Source organism: Passer montanus, unplaced genomic scaffold (assembly GCF_014805655.1).
Source record: "Passer montanus isolate IOZ18808 unplaced genomic scaffold, ASM1480565v1 scaffold10, whole genome shotgun sequence".
NCBI classification, from domain to species: domain Eukaryota; kingdom Metazoa; phylum Chordata; class Aves; order Passeriformes; family Passeridae; genus Passer; species Passer montanus.
The window spans coordinates 2,900,448-2,916,490 of record NW_024356505.1 but is presented as its reverse complement, the minus strand read 5'-3'; the positions used below and the strand labels follow the sequence as shown (position 1 = coordinate 2,916,490).

At 41.0% G+C, this 16,043-nt stretch overlaps 1 protein-coding gene across 1 annotated transcript in view; it reads right to left on the bottom strand.

Annotated features, from left to right (window-relative positions):
* The window catches only part of TRIM71 (tripartite motif containing 71), a 62,151-nt gene that overhangs the window by 44,125 nt on the left and 1,983 nt on the right, over nucleotides 1–16,043 (bottom strand).

The window sequence follows — 16,043 nt, the reverse complement described above, 5'->3', positions numbered from 1 at the left end:
CCATGCAAAATACTTAGCCATCATAATAGCCGAGAAGCAAGCCTGAATTTTCCATTATCTGTTCACTTTTATCACAAATTAGTCAAAACTATTTCGTTAACATTTTATTCTAATGAATCTGCTACTACAGAAACACTTCTGAAAATTACTGTTTTCCAGTGTTTTTAGACACATCATATATTTGCCAATCCTTCCTCCCTCCAGCAAGCCTCCATTTTAAAAATCCATCACTGCTGCTCATACAGTGTGACTGACTCTGCACTAATAAGGATGCTGAAAAATAGGCACTAAATAGCATTTCCATTAATGCCACAGAAGCAGCAAAATACACTTTTAATCTGAAGGCCATCAAAACTAAGCACAACATAGGGGGTTTTCTCCTAAACAAAAACATTTTAGTAGCTTCTAGACTATCCAATTACTTGTCATTTAAATCCAATAATGAAATTTTAGCAGTTCTAAAACCTCGAGTCACGAAGCCAGATCAGAAGGCTTAAAAAGTTTATATGGCAACTTTCACCCTTTTGTTATTTCACTAGGATCTGCAAGAAGGAAGCATACAGCCTGCACAGTGAAGCCTTATTTGCTATGGCTACAGAAAGTCTTTAAAGCTCTGCAGTTTATTTTCTAGTTTGCAGTGCTGTAATAAAAGAGTTTGTGTCTTTTTTTGAAATAAGTAATTTATTTATATGAAATAAGTCATTTATTTATGAGCTAAGAGCCACTGGCACTCTAGGCCCCCCTTCCTCTCCCACTGATGAGGAAGCCGGGCTCTTCCTTACTCTCCTTCTCAAGCCAGTCACTCATGTTCTTCTGTAAAAGTCTCTCCCACAAGAGGCTCCAAACCACCATCTCAGAAGTTATGTTTGAAAGTTCATTCACAGGAAATTGGATTTGCACCTGCCTCGTTTTTGAGATGTGCATAAAACAGGGATACAGCAGCACAAAGCTGCTTCCCCACCATGACCTCCCACCCCCACACCTGAAGGGGCTGGGTAGGGGGTGCAGGAAGGAGACCACCTTTGAGAAAGGGTTTTGAGAAGCAACTTATGAACAGATGCTGGAAACCCAGATCCTCTATTACCATTATGGAGCTTAAATTACACATCCAGAAATTAATTCCAGTTGCTAATATAGGAGTCAGGATGTTGTTAGCATCCTGACAATCCCACTCAGCCACTGAAGTCCTCTCATGTTCTGTAAGCACCTTTTCTCTCTCTCAAGTTTCTACATTCCACTAAAACTCGCTGCTTGAGGTGGGGATTGCACTAGCTGGTGTTACAGCCCTTTGGGCTTTGAGTGTCACTGCTTTGCACCAGAATTTCCTATGGGAAAAGCCCTCTGAGAAATGGCACTTCTCAGAGAGAAGTCAGACTTCTCTCTCACATGGGCAGGTTTAAGTAGGAGTTCTTGCCAGCACTCACTGGACTGGCTTGTTAGAGAAAAATCCAGCATTGGGGGGTGTTCCTCAAGGCTGTTTGTTTGTGGCACATGAACTGGGCTGAAGAAGTCACCCTCCTGTGCATCTTCTCGAGAATGAAGTTCACTGCACAACCACACAAACATGTGGCCAGCAAAACACTGGATGTTTACAGAAAAAGACAAAGCTGCTTACAGCAAGAAAAGGGTTTTGAGCAGAAGCATAACTTCCCTCCTAACTGGAAAGCATTCTGGAATTAACAGCTAGCTACTATAAACCCTCACAATATGAGGAATCCTGAAGCTGCAATAATTTAAACTACTTCTCAAGCCAGCTTCACTAAATTGATATTAGAAACATGGTCAGAACCTAACACAGCCTTTTTTCCCCAACTGTAGAATTCACCATTTGATAGCTTTGACCAGAACCAAATAACAATCAATAGAAAATACTTTGTCAACTCCCTTTTAATGGCATAAAGGCTACTTTCAGATGCCAGCACTGTTGCCAAATTGTGTGGTCAGCTAAACTAGTGAGGGCAGAAATCCATCTTAATACATTTTTAAGGGATGTACACTGCAAAACTAAAAGCTGAAAGTCACTTGACCAAACAATACTCCATCTTTTTGTTCTAGGGTAGAATCCACAATTATTAGGCTCTCCATACAAAAATCTTAAGTCTACAATATGATATTTTAAGGCTTTCACTACAGCACCACCTAATTATTCAGGAACGCTGTACCAGAACACATCACAAGAAACAACAAAGTTTTCAGAAAGGTCAGGATGGTGAGTAGCCAAGAGGTGGCAGTGTTCCTATCTGGTAAACAGGAAAAAGATTAATTGTTAATAGCATTCTCTTTGGGTAGGAAGTCCAATGGCATCAAAGTGATGGACTGCAAGAGACACAGTTTTTAAACTGCTCCTCTCCCCCTTTCAGCTGCAGCCCAGTTAAAACTGAATACTCCTCTGCAGGCACTACAACCAGCTCCTGGTCAAAGGAATTGCCTTAAGAAGCAGTGGTAGTATACTACTACTAACATTCTAATTAGAGTAATTGAATGCATCTAGACAAGAAGATGGCAATATTTTAATGCTTTAGTAGGCTTCTATAAATGAAAGCATTTTAAGACATTGTCTATGCAATTGTGGAGGTCTATTAATTGACAAAGACTTTCAGATTTATAACAAAAATTGTACCTTAGAAAAAAAAAAAAAAAAAAAAGGAAGAGTAACTCTATAAATTGGTACTTAAATTTCACTTGGCATTTAAGCTAGCCTAAGGAAATCCCAAGACTGCCTCACCTCTGAATTTTTAACATGGTTATTGAACACTGGAAGATGAAGTTTCAGTTCACATGTTCAGTGCAAAGGTCACAAGCTCTGCAAGACCATGATCAGAAACATTCCAGGGCAGCGTTGCTTAATTCATGGCAACAGCTTTATTTAACAAAAGCACTCGAGGAATGGTTTCCCTCCGTAACTCCATATGGGATCAAACATGAAATAATTCAGCTTACTCCAAGAAGTGGCTTCTTTGACCACATGAGAGCCGGGTGTTTGGAGAATTTGTTTTGGCTGGTTTTGTTTCTTTCTGTTTGTTTAAACTTCAATTTACAAAGATCTTTCATTCTGAAAGCACTTCCACCTAGCTGTAACAGAAAAAGAGTGATGGCATACACATTTGGCAGGAATGTCTCCCCTGCCTGGAGAAAAACAGATACATGAAATGGGAAAAAACAACAGACACACCATGATATTCTGACTCTCACTGATCTAGGAAAGTATCTTCCAACAACAGCCATTTGTTCCTCAGAGGTTTCTGAGAGGAGTTTCCTTTCTTAGGTAATAAATGTAGCATTTTATATCATTTCACATCATGCTGCCCAAAAAACTTGTGCTACTTTATTAGAACACATGCATCCAAAACAAGTTGCTAGATTTGGAGCTGTGTCAGTCACCTTGGATTATTTCCCTTTACTACCTTCCCTCCTTCTGCAAGGGACTGCTAGCTGTCTGTCAAAGTATCTCTCCCAGGGGAGCCAAATGGAAAACTGCCCATCTACATCCAAAATCTGATCCACCAACACAGGTGGATAACACTTATGCACACCTTAAGGAAAAAAATTCAGACCAGGAAGCTTTGGAGCAAAATCATACACCACTACATATAATGAGAAAATTGTTCTCAAAGGAAGGAATAAACCGCAAAAAGCTGAAAATTAGGATAGTTATAATGAGGGAGGTTATCATTATGCCAAACAGTCTGATTTCCATCCCCAGATAAGCCATATACAAATGTACCTGAATTCTGCAATGAGGTTAACACTGTGTTCTCATATGCTGAGGAATAACTGGATGAAACAAACAAGATTTCCAAGACAGCATTCCATGTCAGTGAGTCTCTCACCTGCTGACAGCACATTTCGATAGCATACAGTAATCTCAGCTGGGAGGTATCACTATTCTATTTTTTTATTTTGGTCTTTGTTTTGATATGCAACACTTCCTCTTCACAATCTATCCCCTAGCTGGTGAGAAGTGTTTCCTTTTATGTTTCCTCCTGGGATGGTGTTAAAATGAATGTAAAATTCAAACAACAAACACATTGATGAAAATATTGTGTTCTCCTGTAGACAAGATCATATTGAACTTCATGCATTACATGGTATTTTCAGTAGAGAGCATGATTTTTTTCTGTTGCTCATATTAGAAAACTGATATTAAAATAAGACAGGACAAGATCAAGGCTTCCCCATGAAAATTTAAAAATTTAAGTGGAAAGACACATTGTAGACCAGTTACTCTAAAACACATACTAAACAGCTTTCCTTTTTTTTTTCTTTAAACAGCTGTATTGAACATTGGTGAAGACAAAACAGCAGTTCTGACAGAGTACTGGTTCAATACATTATTCCTAGATTGATTAACTGTCAAGATTTATCTTTCATTTAGGAGAAAATAAGTTGGTCTTATTATGCTAGCCAAACCCTCATAAATACCTTATAAAAATGATGTTTACATGCATACACTGACAATACATAATGAAGACAAATGAATGGCAACAGAAAGTGTATTACTGAACAGCTGAGAGGAATGAACACTTGTTCCATGTTTACACAGTGACTTGCACTACCAAAAACCACAGCATTCTAAAAGTGAGATGCTTAGTCACAAGATTGCATTATAATGAAATGCACAGGTATGGCTTTCACCAAAAATTTATTCAAAGCATCCATGATATTCAACTTCATTCTATCAATTTAAGTCAGAGCTGGGGAAGGAAATTAGATTAACAGGTTTTGACAAGAGAAAGGGACCTTCAGCACACCTTTGGTCCACAGCATTGAGGAGTTTCATCAGCTGAAGCTCCTTAGCAGCTCCTGTTCTCTGCTGAATGGCACAGGTTGGCATTAAGAACAGATGTCAGAAGTGATATAAGAATAAAAATGCTATGAATTGTATTTACAAGGATGTTAATTGGAAGGCATGACTTCACTCTAAGAAACCGGTGGCTAACTAAACGAGACAGCTGAGTAACTCCTCCTCACAAAGTTTCTGCAGCTAGACAGGCAAATTGGAAACCAACTACAATAAAGCTGTAAGTAGTTTAAGACCCTAAATAACTTCTACAACTACAGAAAGAAAGAAGAAAAATGTAAGTTAATTGCTTGCATCTAAGGACTGAGATATGAAAATGAAACTATTAACTTAAAAAATGGCTCAAGTTGTTTTTTTTTGTTGCAGTTTGTGAAAGTAAGCACATGTTAACACCAGCACTTTTAAATGATGGTTCTCCTATTTGTTCTCACAGCGTATAAAGTTTTTTTTGGCATCGTTGCCAAGAGACTGAGATAGGAGCACTAGTAAAGACTATCAGTAATCACGTACTACTTGAACTCCCTTCACTGGCTCAGAGGCATAGGAAAAGAAATGAAAGGACTGACAAGGAAGTGTTCCAGTGAAAGAAGAGCCTCTGGATCTAAGCCAAGCCCAAGTATGCCACTACAAGCTCAAGTGGCCAGCCATAGAAACCAACTACTCCAGTCTTTGCAGAGACATGCTGACCTTACCTATATGACAAGTCAATGCCAAAGCCTCCTACAGGGGGAAATGAAATGCACACATTATATTAGTTATAACTGCAGTGCTTCAGAACTTCCTGCAAAAGTCTCCCTAGTGGTTCTCTAGAAGACCCAGCTTCCTAAATCATAAGGAATTTCCAAGAGTTACCAACATGCACTAACCATGTACCAATATGTAACAGCATCGAGGCGTACAACTGCTCCCTGGAAATATTATTTGAAGAATAAGCCACTTGGAATGAGGAGCCCACATGTACCCCATCAGGCTCAGCAGAACATCACCTTAGAGGCTTTCCACTTGTTTTGGTAAGAGACAAAGAAATTAGGCTGACTTGCCACAACTGCTCCTGAGGAACAGTTCAGATTCAGAGGCAGGCACGTAATGAACTACTTTTGACAAGATGTAAAGGTGGGATAATTCCACCTTTGCCAGAAAAGCAATGACATGAAGATAAAGTCATGTTTGTTTTGACAAGTCACAATTGTCTAAAACTCAGGAAGTTTATCAAATTTGTATGCATTGGGAAGTGCATACAAATGGAAAAAGCACATCTCAGGAATGACTGGAGCTTTGGAGTGGACAGCCCTCCAGCAAACTGCCAGCTACCCAGCAAAAGCAGCTCAAGACACTTCAGCCTTGTTTCCACTCAGCCCAGCCTGCTTGGACTGCCCACTATGAACCTCCCTACGAACCATCCCATCAGCCACCACACAGGGTAATTCTAGTAAGGGAGCCATGCTTCAGCAACAGAAAGCTCAGGGGTCATACATTAATTATCTACCAACAGGCGCAGAGCCCTTCAAAAAATTAGTAATGCAAGAAGATTGAAAGGGCTACCATGGAATACAGTCAACTAAAATATATGTAGTCTGGAACAGAGGAAGAAGACAGACCTTCGTGGTAAGAGAGGGCATGTAGTTACCTTTTGGAACTCTGTCAACAGCCACCATTTAGAACGCTAACCCAATTCTTAATTCTAATCTTATCAATGCTTCCATGATATTGAGGGAGGCAGGGATTATTACATCTGCCCCTTCAGTGACAACTGTATTAAGCACAAGAGAAGAAGCAAGGAGAGAATTAAATCTTAGCACATACAAGAACAGCACCAGGAAGACTGGGACCTCAGTATTCTAGGAATTATTTTGTACTTCATCCTTCCCAATTCCCAAATGTTTTGTTAGTGCTGCTTGTTATTTGTTTCAGAGTAGAATCCACTCCAGACCACTGCCTGATCTTTCCAATACCTATTTCTTTATTATGATAATTTTGGTTTTGTTTTTCTTTATTTTCTTCCACAAACTGTCCCTCCTTTCTTCCCATCCAATATTTTCCCATTCATTTAAAAGCCTTTAACAGAAGTTGACACCAAATACATCCTGTTGGGACATAACTGCCACAATGTAGGTACTTCTACAGTAACTAGCCAGGGGAAATTATTTCCCATTGTTTCAGTCCAGCATTCGGTCAATTCAACTGAATTCTCTTGTATCATTATCTGCACAATAGTGTCTATCACTTGCAAGCACTTCAGAGGGAGAAACAACAATTTTCAAATGACCACTTCTCTGAAGGGAGGCTGTTCGGTTCTCACAACAGCTTCAGCTAGCTTGCTGGTCAGTCACTCATCAATTAAAGAAAATCTGGTTTCCAATCTGCTCATCTAGCCACAAAAGCTGTGTTTGGGACACTCAGCCGGCTCATTCGGCAACCGGTTTCTGAACAGAGAAGCCATGCCTTTCTCAAGTAACATCCTTGTATGGATCAAGTATTCTTGAAATTTGAGTGACTTTGTCTAGCAGGCTGCAGACCCCCTTCACGCTCCAACTTCAATGTATTAAATCTCCAGTGCCTTTGGGCATTCCATATATAGCGGTGGGGGCGGGGTGTGCTGCAGGGGGCTGCAATTTACCCCTTTACCAGCACTGCTTCTAAAGGGGAAAAAAAAAAAAAAAAAGGAAGGCTTGGAGGAAGCATGCTGCTCCTTCTTCTTTCTATGCTCTGAGAAACTTCTTCCTCACAGTAACAGACGCGCTCTGCCTCACATACACATGCACTCATTAAAACATCCTGGAACTACACAGCTGACTTCCAAAGCACAGCAAGACCCCAGGAGCCACCCACCTGGTGGCTCTCCTTACACCCTCCACCACCTGACATGGCATTATTCAAGGTGGCAGAAGATCAGCGATAGTAACCTCACTGGTAAACTCACTGGTGCTTCACACTACCAACCCTGACACAAGACAGCAGCACTTCTCTAGTCCCTCATCCAGCACTAGGTGGGATTACAAAGCTTAAGGGCATCCGTAATGCAGGCAGCTTTCAAGCTTTGCTCACACCCAATATTTAAGGCTAGGGATTTTTATTTTGTACACTTAACTGTCTGACGGTGTGAATAGCTGCGTAAAAAGAACCACTGAAGTGAAGGGGGAGGGAAAAGGGGAGGATTTGAAGTTTGATAGCTGACATTTTACCCTAAATAATAGTTTGCCTTTTGTTAACCAAGAGCAGCTGAACAAAAGGCTGTATAACATAAGTTTTTTAGCATATGCCAGTCACTCCAGACAGCAACTGCCTAGATATCCAAACAGAATCCACAAAACTCAAGATGACATGGGGAAGTTACAGCAACAAGCTCCAGCACTACCATCCAAGAATCACACTGAAGTTTGATTGCTGAATTTCAGGTCCCTGACAGCCTTTTAATCCAGCCAAACACAGCATTTGACAGTTCTGTACATTCACAATACCTTGCCTAGGAAAAGGAAATATTTCCAGTAGATGGTAGCTTATAACACTGGCTATCCACAAAAGATATTTGGGGCGGGCATGTAATACAAGCAACCAACTGAAAAAGATAGGGTTTAGCGAACTTCACAGAACACCTTTACATATTTTGGTTATGTGTGGAGACTAAACAATGTTAGAGGGAAAATGATGCAACACAAGTTCAGCTATTACCTTTAGCTCACCGAAGCACCCTTCTCCCCTACAACACAGATCTGAGCTATTCTCACATCCCTGGGAAGCACTGGTATAAGAGCAGCCTTGGCGATTGCTTGTGTGCTCTTAGGAGAGAGAATGCTGCAGTAACAAACAGGAGTAGAACATAGCTGCTGATGTGACAGCAGTTGCCTTTGGTAGGGTTAGTTTGTCCACTTCAGAAATGAGTTTAAAGACAATCCACATGTTTCTTCAGTGGAGGTTTTCTCTATAGCATTCAAGGCATACTTCACAATTCCCAGAATTTTAAGTACCCAGCTCTGAAAAGTGATTCTCATCCACTGCCAGTCCAACAAGTTTAGAGCTTGCCTTAAGTCACCTCCCTGCTGCTGGAAGGTAACCCATTTTCTCCAAGTCAGCACCAGTGCAGAGGCATACAGAACCATAAAACAATAAGCATTTAAGTTTCCAGTTCAAGTCTTAGTCACTTCAAAAATATTTCAACCACATATGAAAGAAACTGCTAACTAGTCATCAACCTAGCCAACAAGTTCACCATCTGGGGTTTTAGCAATGCATGTTGCACACTCAAGTGAAATAACAGTAACAGAGCTCTTATTTCTTAGAGCTGAACATGTAACTATGAATTAAATTCTTCTGTCAGTATGGCACACATATCCAAGATGCCTGAACAACACAGAACATATATTCATGAGCCTCATCTGTGGGTACTGAGTTTTATTCCTTTTCATACTATGCTATACAGCTAGAGCATTCAAAGCTGGCCAACATTTTTAGTTGCTAAAAAAGATTAGCAGCTATGGACCTTATAACTGAAAAGAATTTATTTTGTTGAGGTCGATAGCAGAGGAAGAAACAAGTAGCTAAGAATCAAAAGAACTTTAGGAAAAAAGCACACTACTGTCTTAGCCACATACAATTTCTCTTCTTTGAGATGGTAGAGCAAAGAGGAACAATAAAATAATTTCTGAGGTGACATTACACAGTAAAGAAGTTTTTGTACTCAGGGTAGAAGTTGGAAGATAGTATTGCTCCAATTCCTTAACATGTTTTTTGTTCCATTTCTGTAACTTGATTCAGATGCACAAGCTTAATTTGTTAGGAGGACCAAACCCATCCCACCCACAGAGCCCTTCTTCAAGCACAGCCAGGGAAAGGAGAAAACAAGCCATGGAAGGGGCTGCAGCTGAGCCCACAAAGAGAACAGCTGAAACAAAGTCAATATGCCTAATATATTTTAGGATGAGGGACATCCATTCATTACATTAACCAATACTTGGATTGCCAAGCAGTAGCCAGTCCCATCCAGTATTTCTACACTTTTTAATTAAAGATTTTGAATGCTAGGTTAAAAGCATTAGTAAAAAATACATACTACATAATCACAATCCAAGACTATGTTTGTAACTGCTTTACTGAAAGTGGGTTACAGCTGAAGACAATAAACCCCTTCTGTGATATCTTATCTGTGGTAACATTAGTCTTGCATTCAGTGCATTGTTCATGCAGCTTAAGATCTGTGCTCTCAACACATTATGATTCTTTCTTTGCCTGATGGAAAGACACCAACAACTTTGCAGGAAGGAAGGGAGTATGGGAGGAAAACTAGGAAGAGACTGGGTCAAGACAGTATTGAAAGAGGAATGATACCTCCTTGACTTTAAAACAGAGGAACTAAGTAGTTTTCCTTAAAGGAAGCATGGTCTAGCAAGCATGTTTACATGCTCTGAAGATTTAGCTGAAATGAGCAACTGCTACATATGATGAAAGAGTTCATCACTAAACTGAAGCAAAAATTCAGCTAGACCTTCTCTCCCAGTTACGAGATACACTTCAAGGCATCAGTTCTAACAAAACTAACTTAAAAATATGGGTATACATTAGTCTAGTTTCATGGTTATTTATTGTATGCACATCTCCAGCTGCATGTCACTACAACCTCAGAGGTCTATGCTGCAGCCTGCAAGCATTAATAATACCCTTACACACAGCAATACTCTTGGGTTTTCAAAGACAGGCTCTAAGTAAAAACAGTCCGTGAAAGCTGCCTGAACATCCAAGGCATTTATGCTTCTTTCAATTTTTACTCACTGAAAATTGTCTGAAGTCATGTTTAATTAAGCCAGTAGGGTAACATTATATTATCACCACGAGAAAAATCTGACAACTTTGCTGTATTTAACCTAAAATGGTGAGTGGATTTCAACACCAGTCAACTGTAAAGCAGGGGAGTTTTGGATTCTCAGTATGGTATTAAAGCTGTTTTAAAACCCAAGGTTTTAATTCTCTTACTAAAGAGAAGGAGTTAAAAAGACTTCTGCATGCAGGGAAGAGCCAGGAGCTAAAAATGTGATGGGGAAGAGGCATCTAAAGGGAAGGTAAGGCAGAGTAATCCCAGAGGCTTAACACCTGATAGCTGAACAGCATTTTTAAGTTAACAAATATTTTGAAACAAAAGATTATTCCAACCCCTTATTATCCTAAGGATGTTAAATCCACATCCATAAATCACATATGAACAAAACTCACTAGTCTGCTTTCTTCATTAGAAAAAAGTTAAAAAGGAAAACGCAACTGTCAGTAATCTAATCTGAAGCACTGTCCTCAGATGGGCACCTGTATGTGCATTTGATATCAACAGAGAAAGGACACAGTAAGTATGATAGATGAAGGCTGCATGAGTACAAAGAGCTATATGCAATTTCTTATATACACTGGAAGCATGAATTTCTCTAGCTCATGTGCACATTTTTTCCTCTAAAGCTGAAGCTCAAGCAGTCGCAACACTGGCGACACAAAGTATTGCATTTTAAAACCACTGCCTCCAGATACACTCCTAAGATTTTTAATCTGTTAGTGGCAAAAACCTTAATCATTACAAAGAAAAATAGCAAGAGCCTGTACCACACACTGCAGTTTCATATAAATAACCCCTGAGCAAGAGATGCAGAACTGGAATTGGGAACTCAGGCATGCTCCCTCTGCATCAGCCAACCACTTTGGCGAGACGTGTGGGTGGATGGCACTGAGAGCACCACGGAGCAAAGCTCAGCATTTGGCAGAATGTAAAGCCATGACACAAAAGCAACCACATTTAACTTACCATTCCTGTCTAACCACTCCATTCCTCCTTTCCCCTCGTACCAGTTCAGCCTGCAATTAAAATAAACTTATACCAGTGCTAACAAAAGGGAAAAAAACTTTTCCGTCATGTTAGGCGAGTTAAATCGGCTCACAGAAGCATCTCCTGAGGGTGCACAGCCAAGCCTGGTGAGAACAGAGGAAGAAGTGAGAGCCCCTATTCTCTCAGTAGCCATGAGATGGTAAGACAGCTTACTCCTTGTTGTGAAAACACAGCTTTATCCTACATTACAGCAGCTTAGACATAAATTCAATCAGCAAATTTAGCCAAGGTACCAGGTAAGTAGCTTTCAGTTCAGCTGACAGCTATGCAGTTGAATGCTTTCCCCTATACATGTACAATCCTCCAAAAATTGCATCTTTCACAATTTGTAAAACAATAAGGAATGCATTTTATTTGTAATCTAAAAAGATAAGAAATCCAGGACTATGCACAACCCCAGAATTCAACACAGCAATCTGATTTTAGCGAGTCTTGTCAGCATGCTCCAACAGCCCCATGAACCACTGCAACTCACTGATATAGCAAAAAACTTCAGAGTTTGTAAATTAATCTGATCAGTTAAGAACCTGACCAAAGACAGACGTGATGCAAGGAGAAGGAAGGAACAGTGTGTCCAAGGCAATGGGAGACAGGATTTTATAGGTCTTTCTTGCAACAGAGGGAGCTGTGGTGCTACAGGGGGTTTTGTCTTGTATGTGTTGGTAGCCCATGAACCACTTCTAAAATGGAACCTGTAGAGCAACACGAGAACTAGAAGGGTCACACACCATTAAGCTGACTGAATTTGGCAACTCCACACTTTTCCTAGAAAGTGTTAGAAGTCTGCTATTGAAGTGTTTTGACCATCCACCACTGTTATCATGAAATTATATTCAAGCACACAGGAGCTGAAGCTCTGGAAAAAATGAAACCTCAATTAGTTAACATGCAACTTGTGGCATTTTCCACTTTCTGCAAACTCACTCGAATTCAGATAGTTTACCAATAAAAGCCAAGTGTCCTACAGCTGTTCCAACATTTTCTAAGATCGTGGTTTCATTTACAATCTATTCATACTTCCTAGAAAAGATGGAAAAATCAAGAACACATTGACATATCAGGTAGGATACTTGATTTAATTATGGGTAAGATTAAAATAAATCTTTCAAGTCCTCTGTCTAGTTGGGTTTTGTAACAAAAAAATCTAGTTGTTACTGTAGCATTGATAGTGCTGTACACACAAAAAACACTGCCAGACAAAAGAAAATCACCAGGGTTGCAAACATGGTTGCTTTTGTAGAATGCTTTCAGAAATATCTGAAATTTAGCATTTCCCCTACTGCTACGGTAGCATTTTACATCAGGTTCCCAGTAGTAAACCACCAGAATGGATTTCAGCAGAAGCTCTATGATGAAGAATTGGCTTTTGCTCCCCCGCCACCCCATAACAGTTTTATTCACCTTGTTTCATGCATCACTGTAGTATCTGCAGGCACTGCCACCCTGAAAGCAACGTTCAGGGTTCCACTCCCTGATGTTTGCCACTACTGTTACAGTCAATATTCTCTGTTTCAGGGACTGTTACGTACTCATAGCACACTACAGGACTCAACAGCTCAACCAAGACCAGAACCATCTCGACTAAAAAGAGACAACACGTCAGACATCCCAGTTAAGAGCTAAAATCTGCATTTCTCTGCACCAAGAGGATGAGCAACTACACTGATCTTGTCTGGCAAATGTGTATGTGTAGTCTTGTTTTGAGACTTGGAACACCCAGTAAGTAACCACCCACGGTGCTATTTCCCTTCTCACTCGAGGAAGGTGGAATGAGGGAAAATTATGGGGAAAGGACAGTGACTCCCAGAAGGAGGGGTGGAAAGACCAGAGAGGAACAGGATGAAAGGTAACAAATGAGTAGCAATATTAGGACAGGAGTATCACGTTCTAGGCAAGGAGGCACAAAATAAGGGAGGAGCCAGCAACTTTTGTGCAGAAAACCCTCAGAGATGGGGTCAAACTTCTTATAACAGGGTAGGAGGATATATCCTGGGGAAGGAGAACTCTGCATTTAAGAGAATTACTCTTCCAGCAGCTTGCAGATGAGATCTGCCTATGCCCAAACCTTACCTGCATGAATTAATCGGAGGGAATATCCTGCTCACCAGCTTTTCTCACATACTGAGCAGAATCCGAGTTTTTAACTACTAATATTAAGGTTTCAGGCTACCCTTCCTGACTTGCATTTTAGGTTTGTTTTTACACTATTAGCCCAACAAACTGCTTAAGTGATGCACTAAGTACTCTCCTGGAAGGCTGCCTTTCTATTATCGTTCCTTTTATGAGGCTGTAAATAGCATTCTTAAACAAGCAATAACCCTCACAGTTTTGCAGCCACCCTTTCTCAGAAAAAAAGAAGTTGTACAACCTCACCCGTATTTTTAGCCAAAGTGATAAAGATTTACAGGACAAACCGTTCCCAACAGTCAGTCTCTCCCAAACGATTCCTCTCGAGTGAATAATAAATAGTTGCAAATACTGATCAGGCACACCCGCATTATGGAGCCACCAAAACGCACTAATCAAGAACAGTAGTAGATCATTAATTCGCAGAATAAAAGCCTTTCTCAACAGGAGCTGAAGGCTTGAAAATACTTACTTGTTTTAAAACAATTTCTAGGTCTACAGGACACAGGAACACCCAAACCCAATCGTTTTAAGAGGTGTACTCTTTTCAGAGTGCACTGTTGAAAGTAAAATTATTTATGTAACATAAATTAAGCTTTTTCAGAAGTTACTCCTAGAAAAGCCGTACAGCTTAAGCAAGGCTAGAATACCTTTGTCCCCTTTGCAGTTTAAGCTTTTTAAGTCCACAAAATACCTTGGAGCTCCTATCCCAGCTACTCTTTTACTCAGTGGATTCAGAGTACATTGCATTAGAAGCTGGATATTCTATGCTATGGCCAAAAGCCCTCAATCGTTTCATTTTACACACTTCAAAAATAACTTCCATCCTACTGAGAACACAAAAACCAGAAGCTTTCTAGCCTGTACCACAAGACCAAAGTTATACTCCAAAATGAATGCAGAAAGATGTTTTTCTCTAGTGTCTTAAGAACATCATGCCTCATTTCAGTCCAGCATTCAGTGTTACACAAGTGCTTTAGGAAGCCCACTCTCAGGGACATACTGAGATACCACAAAAAGCTGTAAGCAGCTCAGCTGCCATAACGTTTCTGGGCTGCTTTTCTGTTAAAAACTTGACTGTTCCTCAATCACACTTCATGCCCCCCAAATGTCATTTTAAGGTCTTTCTTTTTCCACAGCCTGTCCTCTGCCACTAGCAGCTTTAAGAAACACAAAATGCCAGACCTTTATAGAATTATTTCATAGCTATAGCAACATCAGAGGAGATAGAAAAAGTGTCCCTGAAAACTGAAGACAAAGGCGTCACCACATTTCCCTGGGCTAAATGCCTTCGTGTATCAGTTAAGCAAGCATCCAACAGGAAGCTCTTGTACTACCCCTGTCCTCAGGCAGGTTTTCCCTGAAGCCCCTTGTGCTGTCCAGTTTCATCCTGGGAGGAAACTACCTCCAACACCAGTTACTGGAAAATTCCAGCAAAATCCCCCCACCTTGTCACCCCCAGAGCAAAAGGGGAAAGCCAGCAGATCGCCATTTTCCAGCTTCCAACGAAAAATCAAGTTTCAAACTATGACAACAAGAAACTATCCCAATGAAACTTCCAAGTACATTTTGAAGAAGTCACTGCCTCTTTTAAGAGCTATGAAATAATACTTAGGGTCACCAGAATCAAACCTTGCAAAGCCAAAGCGTTTTAAACTAACACCACGTAAAGCAAGTTCCTGTTTTTGCATCAGTAGATGTTTGCCACCACAGAAGCAGACAAGATGTTGACCAAGAGCAGTAGATGTAGCTGGCATATGCAAGCATGAGTATCTCTGCTAACTTTTTCACTGCCTTTTACTTATTTATAATTAATTAATCAAAAAGGTGTCCTTTTTTCAACACAGTTATCTTCCTGCCCTATTTATTCGTTTTTCTTTCTCCAGTGGGTTACACGCCGAACACGGCTGTGCAAAGCAGACTCCACAAACCAATTCAACTTAGCATCGGGACTCTGGGGGACCCCAAACCTTTTTCTCTCGCATCTCCACGGCCCCGCCACCCCTCGGTACACGCCCGACGAGCTCCCCCGGAGCGGCACAGCTCCCGCAGCAGCCCAATGCCCCCGCTGCAAGCCGCTCACGGGCAGACCGGGGCTCCGCCGGCCGCCTCCGGGGACAGCACCTCCCGCACCTCGCGGAGGGGCCCCCGTCTCACCTCCTCCTCCTCCCGGGCGGCGGCGCGGAGCAGCGCCCGGTGCCGCCTGGCCGCCCGCCCTCCCCGGTGTGCCGGGGCGGCCCTGCCCCTGTCCCCAGCCTC